The 9,635-nt window shown below is 41.7% G+C and overlaps 1 protein-coding gene across 1 annotated transcript in view; it reads left to right on the top strand.

Annotated features, from left to right (window-relative positions):
* The first annotated feature begins 6,964 nt into the window (after positions 1–6,964).
* Positions 6,965–9,635, top strand: part of PALS1 (protein associated with LIN7 1, MAGUK p55 family member) — a 51,864-nt gene continuing 49,193 nt past the window's right edge. Inside the window, exon 1 of the mRNA XM_052695204.1 lies at positions 6,965–7,129. The gene's annotated coding sequence lies outside the window, so the exon portion shown is untranslated. The remainder of the gene's footprint in view (positions 7,130–9,635) is intronic.

The raw sequence follows: 9,635 nt of genomic DNA, 5'->3' as shown, positions 1-9,635 counted from the left end.
ACGCTGAGATCAACATGGATATCTACAGAGGAACTGGATGCCATACCTTTATTTCCTCTGTGACACAACACTCTAGATTTACGCATATGTTACTGAGGTATGTGTGAAGGATTTTTTTTCTGACAGTATTCACCCAACAGCAACCCAGATGTCCAGATTAATCTCAGAAGTTAAGGATTCTTGTCTGAGACTGGGTTTCTTAATGTTAGTACATCGTGCAGTTGAGTGGACAGAAAAATTAAGAAACCAAAACTTCATGAGTTATTACACTTTTTGGCTTCAAAGCAGCAGTTCTCAGCAAGTGCTAGTTAATTGACAGGCAATGAAGTACATGTGAGGACTACAGGGAAATGCTATAAAAATAGCTATAAAAATGCTAGAAAAATGTTATAAAATGATGTGTGCTCACAGACCCAAATAGCTTTAAACTGGACTAATTCTTCATATCGAGATCAATATCATTATTTATTATCAGTATGGATGGGTTTCAAGGTATATATGTTATTATCTATCAATTTTAGGGTCATACATAGAGCACATTATTTCCTACTAGCATATTTCTCAAAAATAAAAAAAGTCTCTTCTAATTTTAGTTTCAGAAAAATTCCAGTATAACTTAGCAGTTATGCAGATGTTTAGGGTTCAATTAAAAAGGATACTAATGATTGCTTTAGAAGCTGAGAAACAACAGACATGCTGACTGGTAGTTAGCTGCTGCACGTGTTGTTCATAATCTTTTGGAAGCAAGCTCAATAGCTGGGGTAATAATCAAATGAAAGTTTTAAAAACAGTAGTTCTGGAAGTGATTCTCCCTCATAAAAATTCAGGCAGCCACGTGGATACACTACAGAATACCCACTATTTTTTTTGTTTGTTGTACTTAATTAAAGTATAGCAGATAAGCACAAGCAGAACTCCTACAGCAAACAAGATTGATAATATAATATTAACAATGTAGCGTGGAAGATTATTTTGGTGAAGATTTAGAAAAAGGGAGCAAGAAGTAGAATTATGGGGCTGGTTATGTATGCCTTACAGCTGTCCTGCTGTATATCTAATTTACTCTCAGGAAAAATATTTGCTGCATTTTTTTGTTCATGCAGTATGTAAACAATATACTACAGTGACTTACTTTTGACTAATAAATACATAAAGCTTAAGCTTATAATGTAGCATTATCACGTAGGTGGGTACCATCATTAACATAATTACTACCATTAAGCTACCTTTCAGGAAAGGTGACCTCACCTAGGCACCACAAATATCTTCATTCATTAGGATTTACTGCTTAAGTATTTTTCTTAGGCAGTTAGGTTTAACTCTGGAAGGCAGCTCAGCACCACACAGCCACTTGCTCACTCTATCCACACTGGGAAGGGGAGAGAATCAGAAAATACAAGAACCTGTGGGTTGAGGTAAAGACAGTCTGCTAGGTGAAGCAGAAGTTGTATGTGTTAGCAAAGCAAAACACAGAATTAATTTGCCACTTCCCATTTGCAAGCAGATATTCACTGATTTCTAGGGAAGCAGTGCTCATCCCATGTAATAGTTTCTTAGAAAGAGAAATACTACCACTCCACATGTAACGCCTTTCTTTCTTTCCTCCCAGCTTTTAATACTGAGCATACGCCATATCGTACGGAATATAGGGATTGGTCATTGAGGTCAGCAGTCCTGGCCACGACCCCATCAAGCTCCTTGCACACTCTCAACCTCTCCTGGCAAGGCTGCATGAGAAGCTGAAAAGCTCTTGGCCCTGTGTAAGCACAGCTCAGTATCAGCTAAGTCACTGATTCATTTTCATCAAGTATCTGAAACACATCACCAGACAAGCCTCTACAAACAAAAACAACTGTGTCAGATCAAATCAGGACAAGTGCTTTCAACCATTTAAACTTTAGTTGATTCCTCCCATATTTTGCAATCAATCTCAGTTATTTCCTAGTTTTTTATTTCTTTGCAAAGGTTTTATAAGAAGCTCCACAGGGTAAAAAAGTAGATGTGAAAAAATAGCTTTTGCTCTTAATAACAGATTAAAAAAAGTAATCAAACTGCCAGACAAACTCAGCAAAAGGTATGTGCACGTTCACACCAAGGCAGGTTCACACTAAATTCTGAGTAAAATCCTGTCTTGACTTTGGACTTTAAAATGCATCCAGCCTCAAAAAGGGAAAATGGGGAAGAACAAAGTGGATTTTAATTCAAATTAGTAACTGGTACTAATGGCAAAGCAGGAGACAGTTTTCCAGAGATGCATCAGTTTACTTTGGATCCTTACAGATTAATTCTAGATCAATTTGACAATGGACAGCTGTGCAGAGGAAGGCACACTGATGGCTGAAATAATATCAAAAAGTTAGACAAGTATAAAAGTAAATTGCAAAGAAGAGCAGAAACTACAGTTGGAAGATCTAGAAGCAGCAAATAGATATAAAGAAACAGATAGATGAGGTAAACATTTATTTGAATATAACTCAATAGGGAAAGGTAAAATGATGCCTAAAAAATATTATTTTTATCATCTATTATCTTTCTGGATTAAACACTGTGCCCCAAGCCATTCCATCAACAACTCCACTTCCAGCTTTACCCATCTTCTGGGTATGGTTCCTGTATCAGTGTTTAAGACCCCTCAGTAAGACACGAGTAACACTTGTCAGACTTAAGACTTCTCTTCTGGATATTAACATATTTTTACTGGTGAGCTGCTGTTAGGTTTGTGACCTCATTTGTAAATATTGAGACTTCATGTGCAATTTTGGATCTGAAGGATTAAGAAGTAACAGAGGACAAGAGAAGCCAGAAAGGAAAATATTTCAGCCACCAGATGAACATGAATGCAAAATGCAGTCACTGGATAGAAAGGAAGGAATAGTTCTAGATATTATCAAGGATCAGAGCATGACCATATTTTAATCCTTCATATTTGCTGTCCAAATTCAAAGAAAGCTGAAAGAACATTGGTTTGCTGTATTAATTTTGAAATTCAGGGTTTCTGTTGATATGTCATTGAGGCCAAGACATTTTTTTTCTTGCCAGATAAATAACCTAGCTCCTGGACTTCTGAATTTTGCATGCTTCTTTGAAACACTAGACAGTGGGCACTGCTAGCCCTGTAGGTAGACTAGTACTGGTATTACATTCTTTCAGATGACTGGTTCATCTGGACTAGCTGATCTCCAGAGGTCCTTTCCAAGTCCTGATTCTGGAATTATGGTATTTATGTGTCCTATTTACAACAACCGATAGATTTGTAGTCAGGAGATAGATATCATATAGTTATAAATCAAAATAGAAAGGATATTGTTATTTCTCCTACAACACAGGGATAAGTTTGAGCAGGAAGCAGCTCACTTTCATTCACATTCTGTTAAAAGTGACATTTAAATGTGATTATCCAAGACACAGACACTCAATACCTAAAAGCCAAAGGAAAAATTCCTGTGAAGGTCCCAGAGACAGAAGGAAATCAGCCTATTTAAATAGATACCACGCATAAAATCAGAGAGAAAAAAATAAGACAATTTCTCAAAACTTTGCAAGAATAAAAGATCAAGAAGGGTGTTAAGATAACAACAAAAGCCAGAGAAAGGTTAAGAAAAATGGGTTAAGAAAAGGTTAAGAAAGAAGATGGGATACAGACTGATATCAGGAAGGCAAGAATTCTTTAGAGATTGCAGAAAAAAGAATTATTTTGGCAGATAAAAAAGGGATGACACCGACTTGGAAGGAATACAAGATGAAGTTGGAAGAGAAAGTACATCTGTTGTACAATAGTTGTTCAGTGAGTTTAGTGATAAAGAGTTTAGAGATAAAGGGGAGGAGAGTAATGGGGAAGACAGATGGGGATTAGTTCTCCTCCAGCCCTCACTGGCAAAGGCACTGTGGACTCTGTGGGCTTTTGAAAGAGCATTCCTTTTTGCATAGGTAAAACTTCTGTTCAGCTACACAGTGACATAAAGGGGAATTTTTACCTAATCCTTCTGTGATTTTTTATTCTCCCTCCAGAGGGCAATGGTTTCAAAGTAAACACTTTGTCCTGTTTGGATGATGTCTGGACTTGCCAAAAACATTTATTTTTCCATTGATTAGAATCAGCCAGATTTAGACTGATCAGCAGTTATGTCATCACCTTGCTGGCCAACAGTGACACTAAAATGTAAAACTCAGATAACTGAAAGTAAACATATTCTTTGTAAAAATACATGCATTTGTTTCTGGAATGAAGACATCAGCCTTAGAAAAAGAATGTTCTTCAGTAGTAAGGCTGCCTTAATACCTCGTTTCTGTGGCTCCAAACATGCTTTTGTGATCCCACAACCACTGATAATAATACTGTTAAAATTAAACCTCTAAAATCAAGGTGTTCTAAGATCCAAACTCAAAAAAAGGTTTTAGATGCATATTTATTTTCTATTAATTTCTGCTTAAATATTGAAAACTTTGAAGAATAGATGGAATGGGTTATTTATAATACTTTGGTACGTCATTTTTCAAATTCCTTTGAGAACTGTGTTACTATATCCTCATGTGAACAGCTAGGCAATTAAGATGAAACAGATGACTAAGAGCTCTGATTTTCCCAGTCAGTCATCTTCTAATTGTCCTTCCTCATCCTCTTATTCACCTTCTTTCTCTGTATCTGTTTTCTAATTTGCGTATTTTGTTAAATTCAAGATGTTGATTTTCTCTCAGCAGTTTTTGTATTCTCAGCATGCCAACAAACAGCATCCACAAGGCAAAACAAACCAGCAGATCCATCCATTTAAATTGCTAACATAATGATTTAAAAGAGAAAAGTTGTCTGATGCTTTACAAATAATGCTGCTGATCCAGTGCTCTGTTGCGAAATGTTTTCAGGTATGACAACTTTTTGGCCTGATGGAATATTTTAATCTGTTGGATAGAATTAGCCAAGTCCTCCTCATTCAAGCATCTTATGAATGGATTTGCCAGATGGGCAAAGGCTAATATTAGGGATTGTGAAAGCCAGAGGGAGGAGATTGGTTACCAAAGAAACAAATAGATCCTTAAGCAGATATATCCAAGAGATATCCGAAGCTCAGTCTTAACCTGGTCTGGCAATCCATTCTGGCAAAAGATGAAAACTTCAGCTACACATTCAAGAGAATGTGTACAAGAATGTACAAGAGAACAAAGTGGGAAGAAGAGAAACTCTAGAACTGTTGTGAATCCTTCTTTGCACTATGAAAAACTGCACAATATATTGAAGAAAATTCAGTTAAAATGGTATAAAAACTGGCTTTAGGGCAACATGCAAACTAGAGACAATAAGACTTTCTGTGAGGGAAAGAGAAGTGCTATCAGTTGAGAGAAGCTGTAATTGGAATTCATTATTATTTTTTTTTAATCTCTTTATCCTAGCCTTGCATGTAGAAAAGACATTAAACTAGAGATGGGTTTGGATGACGATGTGAACAGTCAACTGCTAAATCTACATACTTTTTGCAGCCATTATATCTTATAGACAAGTATCGTATTTTGAAGAAGTTCTCAGACCTTTTGCCAAAAAAGATTTTTTAAAAAGGTTCGTGTGAACTTCCACTATTTTCAAATGAAGGTGAAAAGAATGATACTTGGTTCTGTTCGGTCAGGAATAACTACAATCACATTTTCCCTTCATTTTCCTTTTCCAAGTAATTAACTGCAATCCACTGATACTTAAACGTCATGTAGGGCTGCAGTTCTCCCACTTCCCACTTACCGGTCAAAGTGGAAAGATCCAGTTAAGTGCAGTTGCAAGACAGCTAGGCATTACTATCCTGAGAAGGGCAAACAAAAAGATATTCTGAAAATTGCCAACAAAAAGACATCCCAGGAAGTTTGAGCCACATTGTGCAAAGGCAGAATACTTTCATTGTTTCATTCATAGGTAACTGGTTGGCTTTTACGTTAACATGAAGTCAAGCAGAGTTTATACAGTAAGAAAAGTGCGGCATCTGGTTTGTGACATAAAAAATTTGTGTGTTTAGAGGGGATCCAAAGAGAACACAGAACAGAGTAGAACTGTAAGAAGTTGAAGGTCTTTACCTGAATTTCATTATGGAGAATGACTCGATTCAGAGTTAAATGATAAAGTTGTAAATGGTTAAACTGAAGAGAAGAAAGATGAACAATGGAAAGGTATCTGTTTAGACTTTTTTAGTGGCTTATGAAAGCCTTTCTATATTCTGGTTTTTTAAGTATAGCATTTCTTTTAATGATAAAGATGTAGGCGGGCTAGCCTGAAAATCCAGGGGAGGGAATACAGAGTTTCGCTCACACACTGCAGTGCTTAAGTCTGTGGTTCTGTGAAACACCGTGGCTGATGCAGACAGCCTGGTAAAGCTGCTCGTAATGCCCGCTTACCTCTGCCGTTCCACACGCTGCGTTCCGGGCCGCCTCCGCGCCTCAGCCCCCGCTCACCCACCCACAGGCGGGTTCTCAGATGTGAGCAAACGTGTTCCTTCCAAGCCTGGCTGGGGCCAGTCCAGCTTGTCTGTCAGCAGCGGTGCAGGGAGAACAGGGGGGATGAGGAGGAGAGCAGGGGTGAAAAGGGCCGGTGGCACGGGGTGCCTGGGAACGGGCCGGCAGGCAAACCGGTTCCGATCAAGGTGGGAAGCGCTCCCACAGAGGTGTCCGACTGGGGAAAGAGAGGGAGCTGTGGCAGAATAACGGGCATGAGTGTGGATGGGAACGGGAGCACCGGCCCTCGACGAGAACTGGGGCGGCAGCTCCTCTCCCCGCGCAATCTCGACGGCAGCCATTGGTGGCGCCCGCTGGAAGCGACCGTTGGCAGCGGCCCCTCCCCGCCCGGCCGGCAGGGGGCGCGCGCGCTCAACCGACCCCATCCCGCCCCCGGCCTGTCTGGCGGCCAGCGCCGGCACGGCGGGAGCGGCTCCGCGCCTGCGCGCATCGGCCGGGCGGGGCGGGGATTGGCGGCCGGAGCTGGGAGCGGGCGGGGCGGACCCGGGCCGGGACCGGCGGCGGCTGCGCAGCTCCGCGGGGGCTGCGGCCGGGCGTCTCCGCGGACTCGGTAGGGAGACTCCGCGGGAGGTTGTGACTTCCAGCGGACGACTCGGCGGAGAGTGTTGGTGGCGGCGATAGCTGCAGCAAGGAAGGAAAAAAGGTGAGCGCAGTGCAACGCCCGGCGTGCGAGCAACAGGTCCAGTCCGCGAAGCCGCTGGACCCGGGAGCCTCCCCGCGGCGCAGGCCCGCCGTCCGGCCGGGCCGGAGCCGAGCGGGTGGCGAGGCTGAGTCGAGCTCGGGGGCTCCGCGGCCATCCCCGCTCTCCGCTGGCTCGGGCTGCGCCGTGGCCCAGGAACCCAACCCGCGGGGGCCACTCGGCTACAGGTGTCTGTGCCGCGGGCGCTCGCAGCCGCTGCACGCAGCGCGGGGGCGCCCGGGCCGGGCCGGGCTGGCTTCTGGGAGCCCACTAGCCCGGATCTGCCGGCTGGCGGGCCGAGGCCGTGAGGAAAGTGCCCTGCCTGTGTGTGAGAGGACGCGTGTGCTCGCATTCCGAGGTCGGAAGCTCTTGCACGTCTGATCTGCTGGAGGCGCGGCGCTGCGGAGTGATGCCCCTGTGGAACGTCGCCCTGTGCTGTGTTGGAAAGGTTTGCTGGGTCAGATTGAATTAGGTGCTGTAGGTACGACTTCCAGCGTGTTTTATGCCCTTTAGTGGCTCAGGAAGCCCGTAAGGATTGCGTTCTTGTGGCGGCAGTGCTCTCCTGACTGAGGAGCCGCTTTGTGTGCTGGCAGCAACAAAGAGCGTGGAGACTAGGAGCTCCTGCAGTCGGACGGTACCGACCGAAACTTGAGTTTCTGGGTATGGCCTTCTGGTAAACCACTGGCTTTAACAGTGCATATACATATCCGTTTAAAATAACTTTCTTACTTATCTCTTCCATGAGACGGATCTCGGGAAAAAAGCATAATGAGGGATGTATTTGAAGGAAGCATCTATTAGTGTTTTTGAGTGATAATTCTTAAAGCCACTTCAGTGGAATTACTTGAGCATAAACTAGCTACGTGGTTGACTGGCTATGACAAAATACTTGCATTGGTGTTGACATTTGGATGTCTGTAGGCAAACTTCTAAAGAAGTTCTGGTGTTGTTGTAAATGCCCTCTGGCTCAGTGTGCAGCTTCTTGTGCTTTCTAAAGACCTTTCTTCTGGAGGGTCGAGATGCTTTTCCTGAATTTCTTAAAAATGGGGTAGTTTTTGATTGCTGTTCGAGCCTGGCTGTGTTTTATACACATTAACTGTCTTCCGACATGCTGTGATCCCAAAAGCCCTCTGTATTTCACATGTTAAAAGGTTAATTAATGGTTAGTATTGTAGGTGGATTAATGAGGCATCAAATATTTATATTGCAGCACTTTGAGCCAGCGTAGTAGATTGTTAAATTTAATTAACATGTCTGTTATTACAGTAATACAGAGTTAAGTGCTAGTACGTGATCACCTAACTCTTCTCAAAGTAATGCTTCCAAACTTCACATCCAGTGCTTGTGATGTTGCTTTGAGTTCTGTAGAATGGCTATGGACAGTAGTGCTTGGTGCAAAGATGATGATGGCTTTACCTCGATCTCACTGAAACTAGTTTCAAAAGGACTGAGCTTACTTAAAAATGTGAATGGAAATATTTCTTCACTGAACCGATTTACTGCCTTCGGATTTCGGAGTAGTTGCTCAGGCCGTTGAGGAGTGTCAGATGTCTTTCATTACCACAACAATACCTGATATAGAAACACTAAACAAGGTTACAGAGGTTACCATTCATACCGAGGGTTGTGGACACGGAACACTTCATGTAGTCTGAAGCTTGTAAGGATCTGTTTTGTATATGCGTAACCATATTTTTTAACACCCAATTTGGTGCTTTTTAATTAAAATCTCTTGCTGGAGTTCGAAGCTGCAGTTTTTTAAAAATCCCGCAGAATTTTCAGATGTAAATTGTGTTGGGATGTCAAAGACTGGCTCTTAGCACCAAGTATTAACAGTTCTGACTACCTGTTTCAGCTGTTCATTTTTTTTTTTTCCAGTTTACACTTGTGATTAACAAGCGTTCTTTTACAATGTTGGGCTTTCAGAATGCTGTAGGCTAAGATTTCCAGCGATTTGCTACTTCTTAGGTGGCAGGATCCATGTTTGTATTCATATGCTGTGGTTTAAATCCTTAAGTATTCTAGCAATGGGCTTCTATTTTCTTTCTTTATTTTAATTTTCTCAGTGCGATAGGTAGCGTTGTGGAAGGACTCGACATTATGGTTTTTGGAACAGTAGTATAATTACAACTTTGGTCATTCATTAGAAAGCCTCAATGTATACTTGTAAATATTAATTAAGTACCGTTGTGTTGTTTTCCTTCTATTAATGAACAAACAGTTGCTGGTACACCTGTGAGTGCAGAAACTGTTTTCAGGGGAGTGTTCAGTGATTTAACATTGGATACAATGGCTGGTACCATGTTTTATTATAATGTGGCTCAGTTTTTTAGCAATTGTGACAGAAGTGTTTTGTCTGTGCATTCTCCTTCCTGCACTTTCAATTTAGTTATATTATAAAATGTTTTAGGTGTAGTTATTTTAAAATTTTATTTTAAAATTCCAAAGAGGAAAAACTATAAAAAACTGT

This window comes from Tympanuchus pallidicinctus, unplaced genomic scaffold (assembly GCF_026119805.1).
Source record: "Tympanuchus pallidicinctus isolate F22 unplaced genomic scaffold, pur_lepc_1.0 scaffold3, whole genome shotgun sequence".
Classification (NCBI taxonomy): Eukaryota; Metazoa; Chordata; class Aves; order Galliformes; family Phasianidae; genus Tympanuchus; species Tympanuchus pallidicinctus.
The sequence above is the reverse complement of the archived record's forward strand: the minus strand, read 5'-3'. Positions and strand labels throughout refer to the sequence as shown.